The sequence below is a fragment of the Cyrtonyx montezumae genome, unplaced genomic scaffold, assembly GCF_038088225.1.
Source record: "Cyrtonyx montezumae isolate F1298 unplaced genomic scaffold, pur_monq_1.0 scaffold_19, whole genome shotgun sequence".
In the NCBI taxonomy this organism is placed as follows: Eukaryota; Metazoa; Chordata; class Aves; order Galliformes; family Odontophoridae; genus Cyrtonyx; species Cyrtonyx montezumae.
The window spans coordinates 6141801-6156063 of NW_027071925.1; positions in this window are offsets into that span (position 1 = coordinate 6141801).

Sequence of the window (14263 nt, forward strand, 5' to 3'; positions counted from 1 at the left end):
GTGCTGTGTTGTGAATAACGTAAATCCAGCTTGTTCTCAGATTTACCTTCAGGTGGTTTCACTTCAAACGCTTTAGAGATGAACAGTGGCTCACAAGGAAAAGAGATTTTTTTGTTTGGGTTTTTTTTTTTTGACATTTATATTCAAAGAGAAATATTTTTTCCAAGCCATAAATGCTTTCACTTTTTGCTTGCTGGGCTCTTACATTTGCTGTTTGCTTTGAATAAAGCAGAGTTTGGGTTCTTTCAGGACTCAGGATGACTCGGAGCACCCAGTATCTGGTAGAGATGTGGCTTAAACCTGCCTCAGAGCAGTCACGAGTGTGTTCTGTATATTTATCACAGACAGAGGGATTATAATATAATTATTCACTACTAGTCAATAAAAAAGGAATTATCGCAACAGCTTCCGTATCGCACACGGGATCACACTGCCATTAAGAAGGTAGAGCCCACAGTTAAGCAGTGGAAATGCTTTCTGTGTGTTCTTACAAAGGGAGCTGCGGGCGATGCCCCAGCAAAGAGGAAAGTGCTCGGAACCAGCGGGGCTGAATCCAGTCCCTGCATGAATCCTGCTATGGAAACGGATGGCTCCACAGTGCATTTCAGCTGGAAGATGAAAGGCTGCAATTCTTGGTCCATGGGTTGGTGTCTGAGAGGTCAGGGCAGGTCCCTGGCTTTGGCTTTCAGAAGGTGATGGCAGCACCCGTGAGAAAAGGCAGATCCTAAACAGGGCAGCTGGATGCTGCACTACACCATGCAGTATAGATCTCTATGGCTATAGAGGATGCTGTAAGCGTTGCTGGCAATTGGTGGAGACAATGAAGGATTTGGGACCCATCTTTCTCTGTCAGCTGCTTGAATGGCTGCAAGAGTTACCATCACCCTGGTCCATCTCCCCATGCTCCTTTCCCCATAGCATGCGGTTTTCCACTGTGACGCACATCTAGCCATGGCCATGATAACTGTCCTGAGTGCTGCTGGCTCTGCATTGCCTTGTTACTGCTAGAACAGAAGGGCAGACCCCTTCCAAGCACAATAAATGCTGCAACCACCAGGCCCAGAAGTCTCTCTTCTAATTAAAGGCTTCGGGTACAGATATTCCAAGAGCTGCTGGGATCTGGTGGAATCGAGACAACATAAACACCTTGGAGAATGCCTCAGTTTCCAATTGAGTTCCCCACATAAAAAACATGCAGCGTCTGCTCTCCCAGAGCACAGCAGCAGCAGAGCCCCCACATTGGCCCTCGTTGTGCTAAGCCATCAGGGAGATGGAAAAACACAGCACATGCACTCACTCCTGATCATTGCTGATCAGCAGTGCTCCAGAAATGTAGTAAATGATAGCTATTATTTTTATCCCAGCTTCTGTGTTTAAGAGTGCCTCATAGTGTTATCAGTCCCTGCCCTCCTGCACTGTTTCACACATTAGGGTAGGTTGCGGGACCTAAAAAGCAAGAGCTTTCCATTTCCAGGCCATGGGGTCTGGAAATGTCTGATTCACCTTTCAGTGCTTTTTGTGGATGTGAGTATCTCTTGTTCTGCTTGCTATGGAGCCTGCCTTTGCCTCTCCCAGGGATGGTTCAACCTAGGCATTGCCACCAGGAGCAGTAAAGGCATTCTGCATCCTTTGGCGCTATCTTCCAGTAATGAAACCTCAAAATCTCTATACACTCATTAATTAAACCTCATACAGAGATGGATATTGTTTGCCCACTTCAATTTATAAAGAAAAAAGTTACTTGGCTCACGGGAGCACTCCAGGCAAGCTGGCAGGTGCCCTTCCATCTCCCAAATTCCTGAGGCCCAGGAGCTTTGTGTTGGTGTTGCTTTCTCCCCAGTCCTTTCCCAGACCACACAGGGGAACAAAGTAAGCAACACCCCAAAGCCCTCCTGCCTACAGCCATTGCCTTCTTCCCCTCTTGCTTTTCTTGGTATCCAGAAGAGAGAAAGAAAAAAAAAATTAAAGGCAACATGAAACCATTCCACACTCCCAATGAGAAAATAAAAATGGATGTTGCAGGCTCATGTGTTCTATACGTTTCCAAATATTTCCATCTGCTCCTGAAATTTCCATTAGGAGTTGCCAAAAAGTCTTACAGAATTGTTAACACGATGGTAAATTTAGATTCTTTTTATGGAGAGACGTTTCCCCACCCTCCTAAAAGTCTGGTATCAATTTGTCCTGTCACTGATAAGCCCAAGGTATTGCTGCTCTTGCCCTTTTGCCCTGCCCGTGGTCCGGGACACGATGGGAGCATGCAGGGAGGTGGCACAAGCAGGCAAACACTCAGCACAGTGATTCAGGTGAAGCTCTGTCTTCGTGTTCTCTTGCCAAGGGTTTGATCAAAACTCCAGTGTATTAAATACGTGGCAGAAAAATTAAGTAGAAGCAAAGAAAAACCTTACAAATGCCTTTAGTTATAATTAAACTTCGCTTCAACACCTAGAGAACTGAATTGCTGGACGGATGCTGTAGGGCACTATAATGCTCTTAAGGATGCTAGAAATCATAAGTTAATCTCCTTTAAGGAAGGAGGGAGAGATGCAAGACTGTATTCTTGTTCACAGAAGAATGACACAGCAGTGAGCCTGGGGAGGGAGAATTAGGGATGCCTCATTTCATCTTTTCTACCTCTGACATGTTCCCTGATGTGCCACAAAGCATCACCCGTCTCAGATCTCTGGAGGGAAAACAGAGAAATCACAGCAGCCACGCTCCCAAACAAGCCCTTCCAAGAGATGGGAAACCTAAGTGATCTCCTAAACCCTTCCCTGTGACGATGCTCTTCTTATTTCCCACCCGATGTATTTCTTCTTTGACAGCAGCAGCCTCTGCTGCGATGTGCTGGATCACACATCCACGCATTGCCACCTGCAGCCAGCTCGAGAGAGAGCCGCGCTCAGCTCTGAGGCACCCGAGCATCCCGGCACAAGGACACCAGCCCGTCCTGCCGCATCACTGGGTCATTAGCCCACTTGATTTTGGATTTCAGAGCTCAGCCTTAGTCCAGCTGAGAGCTGGAAGGAGATAGGAGATTTGGGGGAAACAGGGAAGGTCCTGCTGCTTGGGCAGTAAGAATTATTAACGATTGTGGGCTTTTCAGACCTCAGCGTTCACAAGGCACGGTTAGCATCTATTCCCTCATATTCTCATCAATTTTCAGAGCAAATCTTCCTCTCTTTTCACACACAACAATGTGAAAGCACAGCAGAAACCTCTGGCAGTGCTCAGCCTGGCCGAGCCGAGAGCTTGTGCCACCAGGCAGTTTAAGTCATCTTATCTAAAAGTGTCAATATTTCATAACATCACATTTTTTAGGTATTAGTGACTACTCTCTCAGCCAGAATTTTTTAATATTCACATTTTCCTCTGCAAAAAATAATAATAATAAAAAAAGTCATATTTGCCTGAAGAAAATGTCAGAATTTGAACAGATGGGAGTTCTTACCAAAGCAAGGCTGTTTTGCTCTGAAATCATTCCATTTCCAAAACCTCAAATAAAGTTTCATATCTTTCAGCAAATCTTGGACTGGGATTATAAATTCAAAATAAAAATACAGAAATTTCCTATATTGAGGTTGTAAATGCGAGTTTACGACATTTTCTGGTGTCTTAATGAGAGCCATGTGACCAAAGTTACATATTATAGGAAATAGCCAAAAGGCACATATTATTTTGCAGGTATATTTTTAACTGTAGAGGATTGCTGTTTAAAATTTTAACACAAGACGTTATTATCCTTTTTAAATTAAAAAATTACTGTGGTGTTTTTCCATTCTCAACACACTCTGCACTGCACCTCAGCAGCGCACAGGGAAACCGCATCTTGTCTCAAAGTCCTCACTGCGCTATAGATGTTGGCATCACTGCTATTTATTGCTACCTTGCAGCTCCCAAAAGCTCCACCTTGCCCATTTTATTCCCTTCAAGCTCTCATGGCATTGTACTGGAATTATATTTTTTGTGTACAGCGCTGCTGATGTTGTCAAATAGTAACAGCAACATTAAAATATGTTTGTTTTACTTTAGTTCAGCAAACGAAAACAGTGGCCATAATGACAAGTAATGGCATCAGAGGGAAAAATCTTGGTGGCTATATGCCACCAGTTAAATATTGCCAGTTTTAGTGCCATAGGAGGCCCAAGCAGTCAGGTCCTTGTCATTATCCCCATTTCCAGCCCTGTCTCTGCTGTTCATTCCTATTGATAGTGCACTTCTTGAGTACCAGTAACATGTTGCAGCCTCCAGCAATCCTCTTTCTCATTTTTCAGCTCAGCAGAAACACAACAGAGGGGCCCATACACAAAAAGGAGGGGAGACCGAGTCGTGGTTCTGTGGGAAGGCATCGGCAGGGCTTGGGTGAAATCCTACTGACACCTCTGGGTTCTGTCTGCTACGACAAGACCAACAAGCATCCCTCCAGCAGTGCATACAAGCCTTCAGTGGCACTGATTTTGCTGCAAAATACATGCATGTTTTCAATTAGCGTAGCCCAGGCAGACCCGCAGGCTCTTTGTGATATCGAGCCTGTGTAATGGATGCATTAGGTGTTCTCTTAAGCATTGCCTGGTGGGTCAGAAAAAAAGCCTGGGCTTACAAGAGTTAATGACTGGGGGCTGGGAATTAATTGACATCCTCCATCTTCGTATGATCTCAGGTGGATACTTTATTTTTTGTCTGAGGAGGTTTATTTTCCTCCAGATTGATTGGATGAATTGTGTTCCCAGAGATCAGAGAGTTCAGATGGCAGAGGATCCTCTTACCAGAAGATGAAAGCCAATATAATCAACTGCACAACTTCAAAACATGCAGCTTGTTCTTGTTGGCTGCGCCTAAGTTTTCCCTGCAGAGAAGCTGTCGACAATGATTTGATATCAATCCAGTAACAATCCCTGGTTTCTAATAATAATTTGCACTTCAGTAGAAATGTTCATGTGGGGGCTCTGAGAACATTTAGCAGATGGTTATTAGCAAAGCTCCCCAGTTCTCCTGCAAGGAAGAGATAACAATTATTAGCCTTGTTTTACAGATGGTGACACCGAGGTGAGGCACTGAAAGGTGAAACAACTCTCCTAATTTTCCATAATGAGCCAGTGGCAACGGATCTATGAATGAAACCCAGGCATCCTGCTGCGATTATTCCACAAAGCCCACATCCTTATCTCTTACAGGAAAACACGGTCAAAGAGGTGAGGCTGGAAAGCAAAATGCAAGCGACTCAAAGGCAGTCTTCATGATACATTTCTGGAAACAAGGAATTAGGTCTGGGTCAATAAATAACTGGAAAACCTGGGGGATGCAATCTGAGAGGCACGCGAAATGAGGATGGATGGAAAAGCAAGGAGATAATGGAAGGGAGGGGAAGGAAAACAGAGCGGCTCTGACTTTTTCTTTCCACTCTTGGTTTCAATCAGTGCCGTAAAAGCAAAGGTTAGGGTTCTGACACAATAAAGCGAGCCCTATCTCCCCCCCATGGGGCTGGGGGGGCTCAGCTGGTGGGTCACCAGGGCCCCAGGTCTCAGCCTGCATGCAGAACAAGAGGCGTCAGTGTGGGGAAGGCCCCCAAACCACCACCCCACAGCCAGGGGAGCAGCAGGAGGGCAGGCTGAGGTGCGTGGCCGGGTGATGCGGGACTAATTTTAGCTTTCTGCTCTCCTGCCTTCCCTTTTCTCACCCAGAATGTCTGGGCGGTGAGCACCGACCGCCGGGCCGGAGCTCCAAGCCACCGCGCTAACATCACACACCCGCAGCGAGGGGAGCGCGGCCCGACGGGCTGGCCCCGCGGAGCAGTTTATAAAACAGCCAAATGGAAGCCAAAAGACTTGAGTTTAATCCCTCCAGTTAAGTCATCTAGATTCCTTCTCGCCACCAGCCATCTGATCTCAATCAGCGAATCTTGGCCTTCATCTCCCAACCTAGCTGAGAGCCACAGCGCTGAGGCCTGAAGTCATCTGCGTGCAAAACGCTTCAGGAGCGATACGTCCACAAGGGATTTGTTATTACTATAAATAATAACAGTAATAATTTCCCAAAAGCACTCTAACGTGAAAGCGGTACACAAACATGAAAGGAGTCTTAATAACGTTTCCCTTTAATAATTCGGTAGCACTCTGTAATGTTCTTCCATTTATTTTTAACACCTACAGTAAAGCTGGAAAAGAAGTACTAACATGAAGGTACTAAAAACAGACATCAGGTATTAAAAATCACATTTTTTATTTTATTTATTTGGGTTTTTTTTTTATGAAGTACTTATACCTCTCACAACATGAGTAGGATTTGGCAAGCAAATCAAACTTAGGATTATACAGACATATCTTTAACATCAGTAAATAACATCATCTCTAGAAGCAAGATATTCTTAAGGAACTCTGTAATGCTTCATTTTCAGCATCATCCCAGGCTTCTCCAGCACCAGAGCCAGAACTGCAACCAGCAGCATGCTGCAGTGGTAAAACACAGCTTTACATGAGGGACACCAATGTCATTCCAGAAAGTAAGAATGATGAGTCCACTGGCCAGAGCCAGCCTCTGCCCTGGAGAATGGACACTGCCACTGCTGCAGGCTGCAAGGAGCAAGCTGAGGGCTTTGTTTGGCATGTGTGTGTGCTGGATGCAAATCTTGCTGCGTGCACAGAAGGGATCCCAAATGGGAGAAAGAAAGAGAAGACAGAGAAAGCAGGAACACTGCATTGCTGTTCATGATACAGAGAAGAGGGCAGAGCAGCTCATGCTAAGGTGAGCGTGTCTTGCCTCAAATGCTCTCAAAACACCCTATATATAAAACCCAACTGCAAAATTTCTTGTGCCTTGTTTCTGCCACAAGGAAATGCAGCAGCAGGAGCTGTGTCTGAGCTGTGCTATGCACTGGATAAATCCTGCTGGTTCCTCAGGTCCTGGTGAGCAGTGCTGGGCAGGTCACCCAGGAGGGATATTAGGAATGTGTTGGTTGTCAGGACAAAGTGCTTCCCAGCAAAAGTCAGGTATGAGGACAGATTCTAGATATTCAAGGCCACCCTTAGCATGAAGAGTTGTGAAATCTCTCTCTTTGCCATCTCTGATGTATGCCAACAGCACTTTGGCATCTTTTTCTCCTTATCATCTCCAGCAGGCACTTCATATACAAAAAACAAGGACAGGTCAAGGGGACAAGGTACTCCCATGGGTAGGGATGTGTCCCTGAGTGCCACTTGCTGCGTCAGAGTTTGATCACTCTTGTACATGAAGAGAAACTTACCCACAAAATTGTACAATATTCCCACTTGTATGGCCACCAGGCAACGCACTGCAGCAGCCACTTCTGCCTAGCTTTGAGGACTTCTAAAACTCTCCAGTAGCAAATTTAACACCAGTGTTAGTACAGAAGGTACTGAAATCCCTCAAGGGGACAAAATCTCCATCTTGCGTGGGTGCGGGACCATTTCAAGGCACTTCAGCCTTTATGTATGTACTTGTCCAGGTTGGCACTGCTGTTCACCTGCAGACCTTCAGCTTTCACTCCTCATTTCAACATGATGATAGTTGTGATAACGCAGGACCTTATTTTACAATTTCTTTTTCTGAACATGCATGAAATGCTATATGGGAGGCAAGGGACACCGAGGGAGGAAGATCTACCGTTTTGCCAACAAAAATAATTGTATTACAAAGCTCAGGCCGGTTTACATGACTGTTCTGTGTTCAACCAAAGGCTCTCCCAAAGGTGCATGCATATCTCCACACTATTTTAGGGGCTGGCAGCTACTTCAGAACACTTACTCTTGTTTGTCTATTTATTTATTTTGTCCTGGGGCTTTTAAATTTGATGGGAGGCCGAAAGCAAGGACTGATGCTTTGTTGTAGATGACAACAAAAGAGGCTCCATAAAATTGCTTTTGGCATCTCCTGTGCATTCCGTGTACATCTTATAAATTACTGCTGCATTTCAGCAATAAAAATAGTTTTGTATTTGGAATTGATTACAGTAAGATAAAGCTCTAATAAAAAAAAAGTACTGATGCATAAATATTCTGGATGTACAAGTGTAATTTGATTTGATAAAAGTAAGGTTCTTAATTACTTATAAGTGGAACACACATCCACACACACATGCCACAGTGCAGATCAGCAGCTGTTTAGCTGAGGATTCCCAGAAATGGTGATGTGCCTCTTCCACCTCTCTCCTTCTGATGTTTTTATGGCAATCTCCATGTCACTGGCATGGTAACATCCCCTTGCAATCTGAACTTGTTCAGCCCAGGACATGGTTTACTGCTATTTAATAAACATCAGTTTCTTTCTCGTGTCCCTGAAGGTGATCATATTAAGCAGGACACTTTTTCTTAGTTCATTCCTTAGCACATCAGCTCAGCAAGCAGTACTTTTGCCTTAACTGGGACTGTAGGGACAACAGAGGGAGCTTATAAATTGTTTTCAACAATTCGTACATAAATGGAAGCAACATTTTATTTATGTGAGAGAGAGGGAAATAGCTGTTCATATTTCAGTATGACCCAGATCCGCATGCTTTTCTCAAGCAAAATGCTATGCGACTTCAGCCAATAAATAAAGATCAAAAATTGGCCTTGCATCATGGCAAAAAGCATCATTAACCTTTAAAGAAACATGAGGTTCCAATGCAGAAAACAGCAATTGGCGTAGCAGTGGGGTTGGAGGCTGGATGTGGGACCAAGTGTGAAGTGCTGCGGCCCATTTGCATGACCAAGATGTGCCCCTGCCCAAGACCTGCACCCCTGGTCCATACTGGCTGTGGGGCTGTGGGCCACTGCACCCTATCCAGGCTGGAAAGCTGCTCTGGGGGGGCAGGAAGCTAGCTCCTCTGGAACCCCCAGCGCCTGCCAGAGCTGTGACAGGGCTGGGGCTCATGCTTTGATGTGGGCTGGACGGGATGTGGACGCATCTGCCGAAATGCGATTATTTCCGTAGAGCAGCGTGAGCATTCCCAAGTTCTCAACAGTGATAAGCTGTTACATGTACGTTGATCCTTAAAAACCTTCCATATGAATAGCAGAAGCAGTACAAAATGTGTTCCCAGCAACCACTCCACAGTCCACTGCAGCACTCGCAGCAGGTAAAGACAGGTAGGCTGACAATACGTCGTTTTTAAATTTAATTTATTTATTTTTGTGTACATCTTCCTTAATTTGACTGACATACCATTGCTAGAAAGATGCCCTGCTCTTTGAATATTTAATCCAAGACCACTAGTTCAAGTGTGGTTATGAAAAGTCACGGCAAACATGACTGGAAAGAGGTGATTGGTTTTGACTTCCAGGCAGTTGTTTGAAGCATTTCTTTAATGCACACAATAATCAGCAGAACACACACGCACACACAGTGCTGAGTTGAACACACACACGCACACACACACATCTGGAAAATGGGTTACAGTGGTTGAAGTTTCAAAAAGGTGTACTGTCCCCTTCTCTCAGCAGCAGTGATAAACCTTTGGATATCCTGAGAAATAAAACTGAAGTGTAGTAAAGGTCAATGTATTCCACCAACAGGGTTGTGGGTTTGTTTTCAAGGTAAATACATTCTCCCAAACTTTTTTTCTTTTTCAAACGAAGAGGGTAAGAGGGAAAGGATCTGGGGCTGGTTAAGGAATACCAGTTCAACTGTTCCACCAATATCCTTAATCCAATACAACACGAGTCCTAAATGCAACTCGTTAAAACAACATTAAATAAAAGCCTATCCAGCATTACACACATGGTCCTACTGTCAGTTTCCTACTACTGATCACCTCCATAGGACGGGGAGCGGCTTTGAGATGAATGAAGACAACACAGGTTAAGAGAAGTGTTTCAGACTGCACTGACACGAGGTGTCAGGGACCAGCACTGGGTGACCACCGAAGCACTCTGCAGTGTTTGCCTGACCCCAGCACGATGCTGCTGCTAATAAACCACCAGCAGTGTTCAGAAGGACTGCCCCAAGCCAGGGTGAGAAATGCAAGGACCCAAAGCTTCCTATCTCCATCTCCTTGCACAAAGCTACTATTTGGGGTCTCACGTTAGGATGTGGGAAGTTTTGATTCTGGTAAGGACAAGCTAAAAAGTGACCATGACTCCCAGTGCGCTGCCCTGCCCTTCCCCTAACAGCCCATTTCCCACTGCCCCCACTCCTTCACTGCCAGATGGGCTTTGTGAGGCTCTGCGCTGCACTGCAGAGGAAACAGGCCAGCAAAGACAGAGACAACACAAACAAACATGAAGCAATTAAACCAACGATGGGAGATGTGGTCTGACGTACTTTTGCCAAGAAATAAAATGTTCTAATTGCTCTTTTTAAGAACACTTGCACTGCGTTTTTTAAATCTCTGAAATGGCAGAATCACCCACCCAGCTGCACACAAATGCAGACACTCTCACGGCTCTGTGGAGCTACTGGATTTACTTTGAGACAAGGTCCTTGTGCATTTTGACAATTGGAGACAAGTTATTCACAAGAAGGCAAAGTTCATGCATGGCTTTGACAGCTCTGCTTTCTCGTAAACGGTATTTGAAAAGCAGAAGGCAAATGAGGGCCAAAGCTCCATTTAAAGTTCACCTCAGATGCCTGAATAGCATTTATACCCACATCCTTCTGAGGTCCCTGCTTTATGAACTTCTAATGAAATCCACATTCTGCTACCCAACACTTCTTATGCATAGGGGGAAGAAAAAACAAACCAGAAAACCAACGCAAGCTGTTGGAGAACACATGCATCACAGCGCTCCTTATCAGCACGGCCGGGGCGGCTTTGGAAGCAGCAAGCAGCAAGGTACATTTGCAAAGAGGAAGAAGGGAGTGAAAAGAAGAGTATGCCAGAGACCCCTGCCAGCCTCCCATAGGTCTCATGTCCAGGATTTCACCCCAATGCTGCCCTTCAGTGCTCCATCCCTCAGCTCTTCCACTGCATTCCTGGCAGCCCCAAGCATCCCTGACCTGAGGGCTGAGGGAACTCCAGGCTCCTGATACAGGACTAACCCAGCTCATCATAAACCAGATTGTAATTTTCAGGTGGAGAATTTACTCAGAATTCCAGTGAGCTCAGGGATGGAGCACCAAGCATTTCAGCAGCTGAAATGATCTCTAGTGCTACTCAATCCCTTCTAGAAAGAACCATTACAACCCAACTGGAGCTTCTCCTATTAAAACCAAACAAAGGTGAGCAGGTTTATTCAGAAGACTCCAAGATGCTTAAAGAAGAAGTGAAAAATAAGAGTTTTTTTTGTTGTTTTTTTTTAAAGATCACTTATCTTCATCTCTAATTACAGAGCAAACCAAGTCACTGGAAGAAAATCTAAACTGCTATAAAGATGACTGAAAATAATAATTAGCCATCTACTGACATTTGCTATCCCAGCTGTCAGGAGATACTAGAGTGACTGGATATAGCCCAGGCTGGGAGATACCTCCAGCACATCTGGGGTAAATATAATAAATAAGAAAAACATGAGAAAGAATCATCAGCTTTCTACATGTAAGGAAAAGCTGAGACTTTCACAGCTACGAAATAAGTGATGTTACCAGTAAAGAAAGAAAACAAACAAACAAAAAAACCTCCAATAAAATAAAATGACTTGCATTACAGCACATTGGAAGTCTCCTCTTTTTCAATGTCTTCAATACACAGCCACTTTGCCTGTGCCCTCTTCAACTCCAGCACACCACTGGGAAGTGGTTACTTTTCCATTCAGCTCAGTTGTTTTTAATTCTTTTTTTAGCTTAGAATACATAGAAATATCTTCATTACAGTTTTCCCACCATCTCAAAACAGTAGATTTCGCAGGCTGAGACAGGAACTCTATAAATTACATAAATTTTGAGCCAAACATGAATTTTTGCCATTAAAACCATCATTACATAATCTGAAGGCTTTGGACATTTTTAGACAGAGAAAATGACAAGTTTTAGTCCAATGTATTCTCAGTTTGTGAGACACAACATTTAGCAGCTTCCCCCCAATGCATTGCTATTAACAAATAAATACTAAATTCCAACAGTTGTGGATGTTGTGATGATTTCCAGGAGCCCCAGTGGCACGGTGACAGCCACCACCAAACACAAGCTGCTCATCTCAGGACTGCAGAGAAAGCAAAATGGTGGTACAGCTCTGGAAATTCACAATACACCCATTACATGGAAATGTTTGGAGCCAGACTTTGGGTTTGGAGATGCTATGGCTTTTTTCTGTCTGGAGAGCCCCACCTTGCAGCAGGGCTGTTAGTAGATATTTTCCTGTGAGGTGCCTAAGGACACTGTATGAGAACCTGGGCAGACTGATCTGGTGGGTGGCAGGGGGGTGGAGCCAGATGGTCTTTAAGGTCCCTTCCAACCTAAGCCATTCTATAATTCATTCTGTATTTCTGGAAGGCTCACAACTAAATGCGGGCAAAATGTGGATGGAGAATTCTGCAGCTGCACCTGTATACGATAAATTCAAACCCGACAGCCCGTACCACATTCTTCTCTAAACACACCTTTTGGGCTCAAGCAAGGCACTTAATATACACCTCTTCACTCTGGCTGTCTAACTGGAAGACACCAGCTCCCTTCCCACTCTTCCCAGTATCCTTCCTGAAAAGAAGCACACAGTTGAGCTGAGAGATACCAGAGACTCAGATATTGTTTCTGGGCACTCTGAGATGGCTGAAAGGTCTTTCTGAGAGGAACAGACCCCCCAAAAAAGGTGACATGGCAAACCATGACGCCTCCATCACGCTTAACCCTGAGGAATCTGCCTTTACCTATGTTTCTAAGAGGCTGTGAATGTGCTCATGGCCATCCTGCTCCTTCCAGCTCTCAGTGCTGGTGGCCTCTCCCCATTGCACTTGTCTCCAGCTCCCTGTTGGGATCATCTGATTCGGACCCTCGCACACTGGGCCATGGGACTGTGGAAAGACCACACTCTGATCTCTTATTTTCTCAAAAAGAGTAATAATTTCGGACAAAACCAGACTGAATAGGATAAACCCTCAGCTGGCCTGAATTCTACCCTTGTGAGAAACTGAACACAAATATTCCTGATCTTTCAGCAATGCTCAGGGAGGATGTGTTTATTCTCTATTTTAAAATCACACTATTCTGAGCTTCCTGGATTTAGCTGGGCCCAAAAGTGAAAGTAACATACCAAAATACCCCGAAATAAACTTCTAGGAAGGGTTTTCAGGTCTGGCTAAAACCACACAGCTTTGGAAATTGCCGAAAGCCGTCTGATCTTTTGAGATTTCCATCTCTATTTCCAGCGCGTTTAAGACGCTTCCAAGCATTTCCCAGCTTATCCCCGCGGTTCCTCGCAGCCGCTGGAGTGGTGCCCCATCCTTTAGAGAAACCCAAGAGCCTTTCGAGGAAGGAAACGCAGCCCGGCCCGCAGGATGGCTGCTGGCAAGGGCGAGCCATGGGGCTGCTCTGCTTCCAGAGGGGATTATTCCTGGGATGGCGGAGAAGCAAGAACACATGTCAGGGAGTATTCCAATGGCTCAGGGAAGATCTCACCTTGGCTGGGTACCTGCGGGCAGGCACTGGGTAGCATACAGGCAGCGCCTTCCTCTCCCAAAGGCCCCTTTCTCTCGCCTTCCCTCTGCCCAAACACCTAAAAAAAAGGGGTGCTAGTAAAATCCCAGTCAGTAAAATGCAAAACGTAATGGCGACTGTAGGGAAGAGGTCAGTGGAGGCTAAGAGCTGGCTAGACACCCAGCAGTGCACCAAAGCGGGCCATGCAACGCATGTCACGCAACCACAATCATTCCTGGAGGGATGACACTGCGTGCAGCACAGGTCCCTGCAGGATTCCTTCGTTCCTGCAGTGGTTATAAACATAACTAACCAAAAGATGGGAGTATCTAGTCTACTCCTTAAAATATTGACCCTCTTCCTTCTCAGCTACAGAGGCAGTTCCCAAGCCGTTCCCATCATTTATGCCCACCGAAACTCACGGACAAGCTCTATGGGGAAAGCAGCAATGCACGAGGCCACACAGCAGGCACCACCACCAGCTCACTTGCAGTTCTTCCCTGTGATTTTCTTTTGGGTTTTAAATTTTGTTTCTTTTTCAGGCAGCCAGGACACAGTGGCATCTGCGGCATGTGACAAAATGCATCACCTAAATCCATTACTCTCTGTCTGCTGAGCTCTCCTCAATCAACTCCAGCTCCTCATTGGCAGAGTGAACAAGCAACAGCTGCTTAACAGAGCACTTAGTTTGTCCCTATGCCATTAAAACCACGCTTTCAGTTTACTACACTCAGAGTCCTTTTCATTTATACAGTGCAGA